Source organism: Poecilia latipinna, unplaced genomic scaffold (assembly GCF_001443285.1).
Source record: "Poecilia latipinna isolate Pla-1442-1.1 unplaced genomic scaffold, P_latipinna-1.0 Scaffold392, whole genome shotgun sequence".
In the NCBI taxonomy this organism is placed as follows: Eukaryota; Metazoa; Chordata; class Actinopteri; order Cyprinodontiformes; family Poeciliidae; genus Poecilia; species Poecilia latipinna.
The window spans coordinates 42,627-57,760 of record NW_015113008.1 but is presented as its reverse complement, the minus strand read 5'-3'; the positions used below and the strand labels follow the sequence as shown (position 1 = coordinate 57,760).

Here is a 15,134-nt window from a genome sequence, read left to right as displayed (position 1 = left end):
TCTCAGGGGGCTGGATTTGGGGTGGAACCCTGGTATGGTGAGTAGCTTCCGAGTCTTAACATCTGTGGTCTTTATCTCTTCCATTGGCCAGCTAATTATTCCTGCAAGGTACCTGATTACTGGTAAGGCATAGCTGTTTATTGCACGGATCTTGTTCTTGCCATTGAGCTGGCTTCTCAGGACTTGCCTTATATAATTTTTTTCTCTTTCAGATTAACTCATTATTTTTATTTTATAGAGCGTGTGCATAACGTTATAACAGCCCTTCTTACATTTCATTGTTGTTTACCATCATAATGCAAATGTATGCACACATTCATGAGAATCATCTGAAGAGGTCAAGGGTCACACACATAAATATATACACCTGGTTTCTAAACTTGTTGAGCGTCGCTGCTGTCATGCTTTCTGTGTGTTTACTAGTTGGCATGGTTGGTAGGGAAGGTGGTTCTAACTTTCCAGAGGAAAAGTTCAGACAACAGCAAATAAGCAACGGTGGAAAAAATCTCTGAATATTCTCAGAAAGCACAAACATGAAGACTAGAGTAGGCACCGCAGTAGACTGACTAGCCTCTGTGGCAGTTAAACACAACTATAGGTTCCTGACGTTGTCTTCATCTACTTCTTTGACATGAGCTTTACTGTGCCACAGCGCCCCCCACAATTACCAGCGGTACTGCTCTGTTTGGATATGCACTTGCAAGCAAAAATATCCACCATTGATACATTTACCATTGAGTCTTTATATTTAACATTGAGTATAAATAGGCCTTTAACATCTTCTTAACACAATTCATGCTCAGAGTAAGATAGAAAGTTCTGGGACAGGGAAGAGCTCGACTTCAGCTGGTTCTGACGCTGCCTGCCACTGGACCTCAGTTTGTTGGCTCCTTAGGGACAAAGCCCTTAGGGACGCTTTGTCAAACCGATGAAGGACAAACTGAACTGGAGCTGACTTTAGCAGACAAGAAGGTTGAGCAGAGCACAGCAAACTTGCTCTGTTCTTTCTTTTTGAGCTTTCAACATCTGTCTCTCTGAGAGACAAAAATCTACTTCTTCGACATGGAGGCACTCCTTAGCCATGCTAATTGTGCAACTCAATGCTGTAAAATGTTTAGCGTCATCAAGGTAAGATCTACAAAAAATAAGTTGAACAATTAATTGGAATTTATATTGAAAAATTAATATATAGCATTTCATAATCTTCACAGAAATAAAAAGCTGATTGGAAATCATCCACTGTTCTCAATTTGGTGCATCTCTGTGCAGTCCTGTTTATCAGACTGGAACCAGTAAAAAAAAAAAAAAACATAGACCCATAGATATGAAGGAATAATTATTTAAGGGACAATTTATATGATTTTCTATGAGAAAGAAGTAGAAAGAGCTGAGCTGTGAAGGCCGGCCCCCATCCTTGACTCGGACACGGTGATATTGATTTAACCGTGAAAACTGGAGCTTGTGAATTATGATGTCATGACTCAGTGCTCCGCTTGCCTCTGTCGCCGAAGGAGGATGAAGAGGAGCCGGGTTGGAGGAAGGAGGAAGGAGACGCAGGAAGACGAGTTAGGGTGAAGCAGATAAATTAAAGTTTTATCTTAATTGCTCCTAAGAGGGATTACAGGTCTGAGAGGAGGAGGAAGAGGTGAAACAGAAAGGGTTTGTGGAGGAGTTCGGGAAGCAGCGAAGGTATCTGCAAGCAAACGCTAAAGTTTGGAGCAGATGTCCTGTCTTGCCGTGCGGGCCACGTCAGACCCATCCTCGTTCTGTCACGCAAGGCTCTCCATAGAAGGTTTTCTTTGCCATTGAGCACATTTCTACTTTCATGAAAGAGCATTAAGTACAACTTCAGTGTCTCTTGCTCTGTTGCTTTGAAGGACACAGTTATGAATGCAGACAAGATGAAAAACTTTTGCTGTAGCACTGTAACATTGTTCAGAGGCCAAATGTCTTTGTATTGATTTAGCTGAGAGAAGGGGGGGGAAGGAGAGATTTTTCACATGTTTATATCAAGGACACTGTGGAATAAACAGCCTTCACTCAGCTAGTCTCTTCTCCCGCTCAAGGCCCAGCCTGCACAGGTTATAAAAATCTTTCCGTCTCAAGGAGAGATTACATTATGTCTTGTTGCAAAAGCACAGAGCTGAAGAGACAGCACTCTGTCACCCTTTGTCTCTCTTTGTCTCTCCCTTTGTTCCGCTCTTGGCTCCTTCTTTTATTTTGCTGTTTATTTATCGGATGTGTGCAAGAGGTTTTTTTTTTTTTTTATCTTCGTTCTGCTCCACCATCTTTACTTCAGACAGCGTGGACGGAGTCTGTGTGCAGCCAAAGCCCATTTGATTCTGCAGGAAACATTTTCAACAATGCAACTGAGATGTTAAAATGCTTGGTTGTAAATTTGTGCCTTAAATAAGAGCAAAAAAAAATTAAAATTAAAGGAGACTTTTACCTGTGATTACAGCAGTATGCGCAGGTAAAGAAGTGGGATGGATATTGAAGAAAAAAAGTTAATTTGTTTGCTGAGCCAAAATTTCAATGCTTCTCAGAGGGAGTCATGAACACACATTTGGTTTTTGTGATTTCTGAAGTGTTCATGCAGCGGTTTCCATATATTACCTTTCCGAAAACTTAATCTGAAATTGGCTTAGGTTTATTTTAAACGCACTGGACGCAGACGAAGAGGACAAAGAGAGGAGGAGAAGTTGGAAAAAAAGTTAAAAGGGAAAGAGGAAGGAAAGGATAGAGGAGAGGATAAAGACAATAGAAGAAAACACCCTTGAAGTTCTAAACCTGCAGACAGAGAGACCAAGAAACCACAGGAACAAACGACATATTAGTTTTAGTTGCTCCTCAGGACGAAAGCAAAGGCCAAAGGTTTTGGTCAAAACAATATAAAAGTGTTTTAGCATGAGATCATACATTTTTTTCTTTGAAAATATAAGAATTCATCAAACCATTTTTATGCTTACCAGTCATCTAAACAAGACAGAAATCCTCACGCTGTGAGTGTGTTCTCAAATATAACATCATCAGGTCATTCTGGCCACCGGTTTATTTATGAAAGCGGCCCAGAGGTTGTAAAGTTGTTCTCTTTACTCTTCAGGGCGTCCAAAATGTTTAAAGTTTTAAATCTCTGTTTTCATCACTCTGGACATAATGCACTTTGCCCAACTGAGTTAGTTTGAAATCCCCTTCGAAAGGCCTGCACTTCAATAAAAGGTGCGCTGATAAATGATGTCATAATGCATTTTATTTGATGCAAATCTATGGGATGAGGACTCTAATGAAAAATAAAATATCTAATATGCCTCTTCTGTTTTTCCCCCTCTTTCCTTTTTTTTTTTTTTTGAGCATTAACAGGTCAAATTTCTTTGATACACGGCAGACTCTCTATCTGGCCTGGTGCCTGCTGGTCCGAAGCCCAGTTTACCAAAGCTCTCACAGCCCCATCACATACAATAAATCCCAAAAGCGCAGATAAATCCCAAAAGCGCACAGAGTCCTGTTAAAATGCCAGGTTTTTGAGACATAAAAGAAGCTAGGCCATTATAAACTGTTTTATAGCTTTTCTCACCATTAATATTACAGAATTCTACAAAGATATGTAATTGTGGTTGTGAAAAATGCAGAAGTCAAAAAGGTGTAGCAAGTCTCTCTGCATCAGAGTATTCAATCTTTATTACATTGCTCATGTTTTAACACTTTGCACCTTTTGATTCAATTAGATCAGTCAGTCATCATCACTTATTGGGAATCTAATCAATCAGAAATTAGGGTCATCTAATTTCTGAGCTTTCCGAGATCCGAGATTTTTTTACTTTTTGCTTATGTACGTCTTTTATGTAAAGCCGTAGTTTTTTGAGAGATTACAAAGGATAAAAACGATCTGATTGTACAAATATATAAGTCAGGAAAATATTACAGTGAAGACATTCATCAAAATCTGAATAAAATCAGCAATGGTGTCACTATTCCAAAAAAAAAAAAAAAAGCATATTTAAAGAACACCATGCTCACAGGAGAACATGGCGGTGGCAGCTTCATGCTGTGGGGTTTTCTTTTTAAGGGTGGAAGTGGGATTTTTGTCAAGATGGATGAAACTTTTGACACTTACATGAGTCAGATTTAAGTGAAATCCTGCAAGGTGCCGTTTCTCACGGCTTCAATGGAGGAAAATTTGACTTTTAGAAAGAACCAGAGTCCAGAACTAAATCTGACCTGTCTGTAGGGTCACTTTAAAGGGATGTAGACAAGAGATGTCCTCACGAACTTATAAATTTGGAAAACCTTCGTTAGACAGAGCAAGAGAAGTTTACCACACTGAAATGTGACATGTTGAAAGACACCAAAAAAAAAAGTTAGAATCTCAAAAATAATTCAAAAAGGTGCCTAAACAGAGTATTAGCTTCTGTCAATAAGCGAATATACTTAGCTAATACTTTTCCTGTTATTTGTTTATTTTTTTTTAATAAATATAAATAAAGTTCTTCCTTCTCAGGCACTCTACCGGTTGCTGTAGTGTTATTTAAAGTCTCCAGTGCAAAAATATACATGATGAGAGCCGAAGATATAAAGCAGCTGGTATTTGAATGCACGCCCACAAGCACCCACTTGTCTGCTGTCATCAGCGCTTCTTAAACAACCACAATTACAGCGGCACCCAGACAGTCCGCATCAGACGGCATTAGCCGCGCTGCAGTTTTGTGTCTAGCAGTGAAATTTAGAGCGAGGTCAGAACCGAGGAGGATATTTACTCAGACGGGGGGCATGGGAAAGTGAGAGTGACATACAGGGATTACGTTGCAAGGGAATGCTAAATGATATGTAGATGAAAGTGCTTTTCCGCCCCCTGTTCTTGGGTGTTTGTGTGTGTGTGTGTGTGTGTGGGGGTGTGTGTGCGTGTGTGTGTGTGCGTGCGTGTACGTGTGCACGTGTGTGTGTGTTCAAATGTTCTAAACGAGAAAGTAAACTGCTAGGCAAAAATGAAAATATATTAAAAAAAAAAAAAAAGTCAGTCTCCTGAACCCTTATCCTTCGTCCTCCTCAACCAGGCTAATTAAAGACAAAGGCAGCTATTCAGCAACTCCCTTTTTTATCACTTTACAACTGATACAAAATATACAAAAAAAAAAGAAATGTGCCAGTTGCTGGTGTAAACATGCAAAAGGTTTTAGTGGATGACTGGTGCTGTGTGCTTTTGCATCAGTGAGCACTTTCTGTTTTTTTTTTTTTTCTTTTTCTTTTTTGCACTTTCTGAAGGCTGATCAGGCAAATGAAACCCTGAGGTTGCCGTGACCCAACACTGCAGCTCTTTGGCACATTCAGTCTCCTCGGCCTTGAAACCCATTCGGGGAGAAAAACACAAGTTTTTTTCTGTCTTTTTTTTTTTTTTTTTTTACAAAACACTTGGAGCTCAGACACCCACAGACAGGTCTCAGAAACTTAGGAGGACAACTTTGTATGATTCAAGGCTTCACATTAAATGGCTTCCCTGGAAAAGTCTCGTACTGCATTGTTTGTTGATTTGTTGGGCACTCTTCTGGCGGTTGCCATGGTGACTGCCTCCATTTTCTCTCCGTGGCTGCTCACATAAAGGACTGTGTCCTTGTCTCCATAATAGTTACAAATTGAATACTGCACTTTCCAAGGACTCATGTCACCAACTTACACCAAAGTGAAAGTTTATGCGTATGCGCGCCCGTTGTTTGTGTGTCTTGAAGGGCAGCAGAAAACAAGATAACTTCGCCGCAAAATGTGTAGGATGCATGAGAGGGAAAGTGCTTTTGAACGTTCTCCTTTCATAAATCAGAGGAAGTAAGAGAACAAATACAAATATCACCTGCAACACAGTGGAAGGATGTAGCAAAGTGCATGAAAGACGGAAACAAAGGAGGCGTTCAAGAGTGATGTGGGGCAGAACCGACGTGACCCCACACTAACACAAATAACGGGTAAATGTGATTTATTTTCATAAAAAGCACAATGTTTTATGCAGATTATGTTCACGTGTTCATCAAAGCTGATTTGCCAGTGCTCTGCAGCATCTTTTAAACCAAAATCAAAGTTCTCGCAGCACAAACAAAAATAAAATGTGCTGCCATCACCCGTAACGTCGGTGTAAAATGAATCAGTGCGCAGCAGAAAAAGACCTAGTTAGCTCTGTCAGAGTTTGACTCACCGGATGTGGGATGAACACGCAAAATCATGTTCAGCAGATGCCAACAAAATAATATTGTGCAGATTTTTATTCCTCTGTGTGAAGTATTCAGTCTGATTGGGTTTGTCTCTTCCAGATTTGTACAGAAACTTTTGTCCATCTTTCTTTGCAAAGTAGTTCTGGCTCAGTGATGGAGACCGTCTGTGAAGGTCAGTCTGAAGATGTTCACACCGTATCTGAACTGGACTTTAACTGGGCCGTTTTAACATGTGAATATGTTTTGATGTAAGCCACTCCTCTGTAGCTCCGGTTGTGTAAGAATCACAGTGAAACAGTCATTGGACTAAAAGATGACTTTTGTTAAACTCCTGATTTAAGACAGGCGTTTGTGCTTGGCTGATCTAAAGACATAAATATGTGACATTTTATTTGGTTTCCTGTTTTGATCATTTCTTTGTTGTTTATTTATGTTCCTTAGATCGTGGCCTGTCAGTTTGATTTTTTATTTACACTTTGGTTCTGTTCTTGTTCTTCTCCGGTGTTTATCGTTCAGTTTTTCCAACTCCAATTAGCTGCCACCTAATTTTGCACTGCAGTCTCCCTCAGCTGTTTCCATTCACCTCTGACTAATCCTTCTGGTTATTGTCAGTCCCACATCTCCCTCAGAACATAAGTTCATTGGTTCTCATTTGTCCTCTACTGATTTCTCCTTTTATCATTCCTGTTACCCATTCCCATTTTTTTTTTTCTCGTCTATTTCCAGCCGGTTCTCCTGTCTGTTTCCTGAGCCATCTTGTAAGTTTCCTCTGTTTTATTCTGGTTTTCCTACCTTAACAGCGCCATGCCAGCCAACATGACTGCCTTTGGTCATGTTTTGGTTGACTAGTTCTACCCTCACATTTTTCACTTTTAGGCAGCACATTTAGAAAAAAACAACAACAACAAAAAAAAAAAAAACCCATCAGTTTTCCAAACCCAAATCCATTTTAATCATTTGTGACAGTATTTATCCAATAGTTGAATCCTGGCTGCACAGTTTCATCATTGGGTGTCAGGTGTGAGCCAATCACAGCTCAATGACACGCAGCTCTGCTCTGTGAACAAACACAGTGGAGCTCATTGTTTACCTCAGCTGTGATCCTCTCACTGAGTGTGGGTAAACAGCACATGCGATACACGCCTGTGATAGGACGGTTCAGCATCTGTTTGTCTCTGCTCTCGCTACGCCGCTCAAGGTTGGTTTATATACGCGCAAGGTCGCCCTGATTGCAAAAAACAAAATAGCAGATATGCAACTTTTTAGGTCAGACGCAATAGAGGCTGCTGTTACTGAGTGACAGGAATGAGAAAGACACCACTGACGGATTGCTTCTGCTTTTTTTTTTTTTTTTAATCACACTTGAAATGTTTTAGATCATCAACCAAACTTTGATTTTAGACACAGACACCCAGATTATTAAATACAAAATTCAGTTTTTTTTCTTCTTTTTCCCCAAGAGGACATGGACATAGGAACCAGCCTGGTCCCATGTGAAAATTAATTGCCACCTAAATTGATTCTGCCACCCTTCTGGCATCAAGTGTTTATGTTAAAAGGCTATAGAGGAAATTTGACTCTTCTTTGTGGTATTAATTTAATTTGCACGTCATTTTGTTTTTTTTTTAAAGTAGTGGACTTCGTTCTGTCAATTCCACCTAGTTTTCTTCCAGTTCTGTGTTTCACCCTCAGAATGACGGAGCTGAAATTCTCGGTTAGCTTTACAACAAACGTAACAGGGAGACGCGCTTTTCAAAATGTTTGATTTTTGTTCATTTTTCTTTGATAAGTTCCTGGACTCTTGGATTAAACCAGCCAGATTTGCCATTGTTCCATGTTTTCTCCATTGTGCATAAAGGCTTTCACTGGAGTCGAAGAGATGGCTGAGATAGACTGAGGTCAATGACTTTGTTTCTCGTCTGCTCTTTGATTTCTTTAGAGCGAGGTATGTGTTGCGTTTGAAATCGTCAATGCTGCTTTGTGTTGTCAGAGAAAGTCGATTTAAGTGATGTCTTGATTCTAGACGCCTGGTTGTAAACTAAGTCTGGCTGTGAGTGACTGAAACTGAATAAAAGAAAAGAGGTTCTTCACTTTTCTTTGATAACTTTTTTCACAAAGAGCCAGGTTGGTTTGGATTTCTATTCCCCCCCACCCCAAAATGAAATAATCTCTTGAAAATGGATTTTTGTATTTACTCAGGTTTTCTTTGTCTGATATTAAATTCTGTTGATGATCTCAAAAAAAGGCACAAAGTAAATCTGCAAGTGGTCTGTCACAAGCTAGATTCTTGTTTATTTGATTATTTTGGTTCGAAATAAAGAAAGTCCTTAACAATTTAAGTTTACATATTTTTAACGTTCACATTTAAGTGCTTACTTCTAAAAAATATTCATTAAACAAGTCTGCTGCCCATACATGTCTGCCTTTAAAGAAATGAAGACATTTTTAAATTTGACACTCCACAGTTTTTTTGTTTTTTTTTGGGCGGGGGGGGGAGATTTCAGCTTGAGACTTACATTTGTGTTATACAACAAAACTCTCACCATTATCACCTCCACTTCCCTTTAATCATCCAAAACAAAACTGAGCAAGGACAATAAGCTAAAATAAGCCAAGGACACAGCATTTTGTAAACTTCATAAATGAGATATTCTTTCCTTGGAATCTGGAGGGCGTTTCACATCTGATTTCTTGGCAACTGCGATAATCATTATCATCGTCCTCATTATTATTATTCTGTCTGTAAAACCAAGAAACTTTCAAACTAAACACTCGCAATAAGTCCTTTTAGCTCACACCTTCAGGAGCTTCTGGTTATCAAGGACTCTCTCTTCCTGTGCTGTTGGTGCAAAGAAAAAGAGCTTTTATTTTAGATTAAAGCTAGTGCTTCAATTTGAAATAAGAAAATAAGTAAATTGTATTCTTTTAAGCGCTCCTCACAGACAAAACCACTGCAAAGTTCTGTGCAGAATAACAACTAACTCAGGACCCAGAGTAGTTAATGAAAATAAACAGGTAATCACAGATGCAATTAATTAGATTCTTAATGAGAGTTTTACCAACAAGATGAGTAAAACTTGTTTTAGCATGTAGGAAAAAATAAGGAGTCTGGCACCTGAACAGTGGATACTTTTCGTCTTGCAGCAAGTGATTGTCTCCTTCTTAGGACAGATGATAAAGTAAATTCCAGTTTAGGTGGATACAAGGAGAGCTGAGTCACAGTGACATGTCTCTGGGGCACGGTGCCCTGGAAACCCCTCCGTCAGGCTGAGCTCAGGCATGGGAGTGTTGAGATGCTGCAGGCCTCCTGGCAACCAGCTGCCACTGGAAAAACCCTCAGCAAAACTCCTCTCTTTCTTATTCCTGCAAATATATAAAGTAGAAATTCACTTTTTTGTGTGTTTCCATTTGACTTCAGTATTTCATGAAAATTAGCCAAGGTATGTTTTGTTTTAAGTATGTTTCATACCTACAGCTGTCCTATTTGTTACACAACATTTGAGTTTATTCCATGTCCATTAAATAAAAACTCCTCTGAATCTTCGCCTGACAGCTTTTGCTGTGATCCAAGTAATTTAATTTGTTAAATCTACAATTCAAGCAGAATATCAGAGAGCATAACCTAAATTATTGAAGTTACTTGTAATGCAGGAAGTGTGACATTTTTAACAAATCATGCAGGAACGCAAATGGCTTTTAATCCACTTTTCACTTCTTGCAGAAACCCATGTTGTTTTCTTACTCGTGTCAAAATCAAAAGTGATGTTTTAAATACAGACCTTAAAGAAATCCTGAGACTCGTAATACGCCGAAACATGACAACAGAAATTTATGGAAGTGGATTCAGCCTGCAGAGCTCTTACTGAAAAACGATTTCACCCAAAAATAGCTGAAGCTGAACGAATCCAGACAGCTGACTTTACTTACTCCATCTGCACAAAGTCTGAAGATACTTGCTGCATTGGTCACAGTTATTGTTTGCATGTTTTGGGAGGGGTTTTTTTTCACTTGAAAGGAAAAACTGAGCTGAGAGTCTCCAGGCCCAACATTTCCTATGTTTACAAGGTGAGAAGCATGATCAGCAAGGATACAATCCCAATCAAACTCATATATTATCGCTAATGATTATAATATATTAACATGGACCTTGAAAAAATATTATTTCTCTTTTTTTTTTCTCTACATTTTGTCACAAACTTCAATGTATCTTATTGTGAAACACCAACACATAGCAGTGATGTATTGTGAAGTTGGGAAAAAAAAAAAAAGGCCCAGTCCATCTGCATGCAATCTCTTCCCCTCTTCCTGTCATCCTGGTGTTGCCAGGTCTCTTCACACACATGGATGGAATTAGAAATTTGCAGACCAGCTCTCTCTCCTTTAAAGGTGCTTCCATTTACAAAGACGTCTACACGCAAGTCGACCCCTGGCCCCGCCACTCTTGTCGTACTCCATAAATTAAGACAGTGTTTATTCCTACCAGGGTTTGCAGTTGCAATGCATTTAGCCTACTGGAGGTAATAAAACACATTTTGTAAAAAAAAAAAAAAAAATCTGTAAAATTTCAGACAACCACGTCACACAGAAAAAACACACATTCCAGTGCTCTAGGATCAAAGACGTGTTTCATTAAAAAACTTGGAACCGCAATTTTATTTTATATTTTTCCACTCCGACCCCAATCTAAACCTTCCAAGGTCATGACCGGAGCAGGCCTTTGGTGCTGATCTGAATGTGCGTGCCTGTGAAAACAGGAAGAGACTTCACAACTTCAATTTACACGAGAAGTATTCCAGGAGAAAATCTTTGATTTCTAGGACTAAAAATTGTCACAAAAAGACATTGACAAAACCAGGAATGTTTTTTTGGACAAAAATGTCAAAGACTTCGGCGACCGGGACTGAGAACGGGGGATTGCAAAGCGATCCAGATGCTGTTATTATGGAGAAAACCGAGTAGGTGAAAGAATGCACGGGTTCGAAAGGGTGAAGCAAAGACGTGGAGAAAGGTAGGGATGAGAATGACTGAGGAAGTGGGGATGAGGAATGAAAGAAAAAGGTGTGAGGGATAACACAATGAAAAATGAACGGTAGAGAAAGAGCCCAACAAACAGAACTCAACAGGAGATCAGAGTATAAATAGGCAGCAATGAGGTGTGGCCCTGCCCCCAAAACCTAAATTAAGACGATTATTAAGTTCTATTCACATCTGTTCTATTCACGTATTTGTTTTTTCTCCCTAAATTTAAACTTGAACTTGAAAACTGTCTGTTTGTCAGAGGGACCGACTCCTCCTCATCGTTGTGCATGACCTGCTTCTCACTGCGCTGCTCGATTTACAGCGAACGCAACGGCGGCGACACAAAGCGGTTCAGATACGAGCACATAGTGCAGCAACGCAGCAGTGAAACTCAGAGAAAATTACTAGATTTATTCCAGAACAATGCAGAGCAGGAGGTAAAACGCCATTAACAGTAAAAATAAAATAAAAATAAAAAGGAGAGGAGCAGCACGGATGTGGGACGCTGGAGTTGTGTTGTCCTTGTTGTGGATATGTTGTGGTGAACATGAGCCACTGGGATGTGAGCTAATTAGCCAAGGTTGAGTGGGACCGAAGGGGTGGGAGAGGGGGGTCGACATGTAGGAGGGCGGAAAGCACGGAGAGGCTCACCAAGGTCAAATCCCTGAGACTACAAGTGCTACCAAATACATCCAGTGCATCACTCCCCTCAGCAAAACCCCGAGGATTTCCTCTGCGTTCAGTCTGTGAGCCTCGGCTCACCAACGCACTCCTTCACTCCGGTTATCTCGCGGTAACTTGGCCTGTCCTCGCTGATCCGTTCGTCTTAAGCAGACCTGTTTTGTATGTGTGACCTGCACCGGAAACACAGCAAAGACACGTATGCATTAACGCACGCCGGGTAGACCGTGATGCACGGAGCGCAGAAATATAAAGAAGTCGTGGCGCGATAATTTATGTTGCCCCAATCTCATTGTTTGTTGGTCGCTCAATAAATACAGTATGAATATTTTTTTTGCCTCACAGCATATCGAGGACAGGGTCATGTTTGCATAAGGAGGTAAATTATGACACCAATAACAATGTCGGCATGCTGGGGAGGAGGGGAAGGGAGGAGGAACTGGAGAGAGCAAACATGAAGGGGAAACGGATAATGTAGAGGAGGAGATGTCGGCTGCCGAGATAAACGTTTTGAGAAATGTTTATCTGCAATGACGTAGTCAAATTCAGAGGGCAATGCAAGACTTTGACCCCCAAAAAATCTGTAAAAAGAAACTTTAAAACTGTAATTTGCAAAAGTTTATTATCACAATATTCTTTGCTGTAAAGTCAATATATCCAGGCACATTACCTGTTACATAATTATTACATGTATTTTTGGTAACTTAAAAACATATTTTGAGGAAATTATTCATATGTTGCTGGCTATATTAAAACAGAATATGTTTATAAGTGCAATGCAAATATAAAAAACACATTTAGCTCAATTTCAATCAAAAATATGGACAGACAGTTAGTAAAATACAGAAGCAGTGGCCCTCTTCACTTATCAGCGTATTTGCAGTGGCGTCAGTATTTTGCATAAGTCCATGAGACAATACAAAGGAGGCTAAAGCCAAAACAGACACGTGGAAACAACTCCAGTCTCTGAAACATCATAGAAGTTTATCTAATGATGGGTTAAATCATTGCTCTGTTTGAATTGGGCTGTTTTGTTCACAGAAGCCTGTAATTGTTAATTATTGACACACATAATGGAGGTTGGAGGTGGTGCGCCACCGATGATCTTCCTGTGTGAAACAAACAGAGATTTGAACATGGAAGCATTTTTGGACAGAGGACTCCACAAATACAAAAGTAAGGCAGTTCAAGGACAATTAGTACTCAGTTAAACTGCAATTATATTTTTGCTTTACTTTTACTTTTATTTTAGAGACTTCAAATGCTTTATCTTTTCTATCCTCTGTTCATGTTTCATACAGGAAAATCATTGGTGGCTCACTCTAACTAATCTGGATTTGGACAAACCGACACCCTAGTTGAGTTATGCGCTGCATGTAAAATGTTATCTTTTAAGTAAACTTCACTTTAAGACTCCTGCGGTTTTCCTGTAAGCTCCCTGGGCTTCTCATATCTGACCTGGCTTCACATGTCTGGAGCTCGGTGATTGAAATCTCTGCCTGGCATTTTCTGGTTAAATCACCAAAGTAACTACAACTGCAACCTGCCTCACGAGGCTCCTTGTGCAGGCTTAAAAAAAGGTCCTACCGTAATCACAGCACACATCAAACCTTGAATAATTTCTTTTCATTTGTGAGTAGCACGACAGCGTTGGGAAAATTTGGAGGAGTGGATCACATCTGTACATGCGATTTGACGATTGACAGTGAGGACCAGTTCGGGTGACATTTTTACCAGTATTGTTCGACTAAATGGGAGATGAGGATTGTCTACAATATCAACAAACTGTATTTGAAAGTACGTCAGACTTCACTTTTATTCAAGGCATCCTTGATTCTTTTGTAATAAGAACTGCTTTCCAATTATGCCGTCTGCTTTTTTTTTACCGTTTCAAGTTTATACATTGACCTTGCTTAACTAAAAGAAAAATCTTCTGCACATCATTCTGCCTCTTCCACACAATTCATTTTTACCAGTAAATCTTTTTTCCCTCTTTTCAGGGTGCTTTTCCTATACATGTTTGCTGTTGCCAAGGCCAAGACCTTCATTAAAAGCCTGCAAAAGTTGTTGCACTTCCTATTTACTGGCAGAAATCTTTCAGAGGCTTAAAAAAAAACAAACAAACAAAAAAAAAAACATCATAGTGTGCACAGATCAGCCTGGAAATTAAAACCCACAGACAGACAGAATCCTTAAGTTATAGAGCCAAAATATAAATACAGTTTGTCTTGTGCTACTAATAATATAACCGAACAATAAATGAAGTTAATTTTCAATTATTTTGTATCAAACGGAAAAAGAACCACAACATCAAAAACATTCAGTATAATTTTCTGCTAGTGACTTTCCTTTAGCAATTATTTATTTTACATGATCATTTAAAATGTGTGAAATAAATGAAAAGAAGAGACTCCCACACACAGATTTAGTCTTTGCAAATGTATATATGAGTGTGTGTGTGTGTGTGTGTGTGTGTGTGTGTGTGTGATACTTAGTTTTTTTTTACATTGTTGTTTGATTTTCAATTAGAAGCAAAAAGGAATGTGAGGTTTTTTTTTTTTTTTCGTTGTTCTTATACATTTCTGCATTGCCTCTTCAGTAAACCAGCCATGATCTCTGCATGGTCTAAAAAGACTGGACCTCATTACCCCTTCCTCTGTTTTCTTCAAGGCTTAGACGAAATGCAGCATCTGGTTACTTCTGTGAGCATTTTTAAGCATTAATAGGCAAGTTAAAGAATGATGAGGGAAATATATATATATATATATATATATATATATATATATATATATATATATATATATATATATATATATATAAAATGTATTAAATTTACCTTTGGGATTTCTAAAGTATTTTTTAATTTAATTGGACTGAATTGAACTGAAATGAACTGAATTGAGATGAATTAACAAAATATTTCTCCTTCTATATAAGGCTTGCTTCTTTGAAAGTGAATAAGTTCTCTGTAAAAAATAAAAAATCAGGTAAATAAAAACTGTTTACGGACTGCACACATAATACACTCAATTAGGAGACAAGGCTTTTCTTCCTCATGAGTCATGGCAACTATGGTGCTCAAAAAAAGGTAAGTACCAGACCTTGTGTTGCTTCATTGATTTAAACTAGATTTAATTAACCAAACAAAGCGGGAGGGGAAAAAAATTACTCTGATACTTTTGAATCTCGAATCCCAGCTTCTCTTTGCTGTCTTTCTCTTTGAATAACTTTTTTTCGTGC

The 15,134-nt window shown here is 39.0% G+C and overlaps 1 long non-coding RNA gene across 1 annotated transcript in view; it reads left to right on the top strand.

The window, feature by feature from the left end:
* LOC106950321 (uncharacterized) overlaps positions 1-14,316 on the top strand; it is a 23,332-nt gene extending 9,016 nt beyond the window's left edge. Inside the window, exons 2-3 of the long non-coding RNA XR_001425590.1 lie at positions 12,090-12,093; positions 14,304-14,316. This is a non-coding gene — a long non-coding RNA (uncharacterized LOC106950321). The remainder of the gene's footprint in view (positions 1-12,089; positions 12,094-14,303) is intronic.
* Positions 14,317-15,134: the final 818 nt, after the last annotated feature.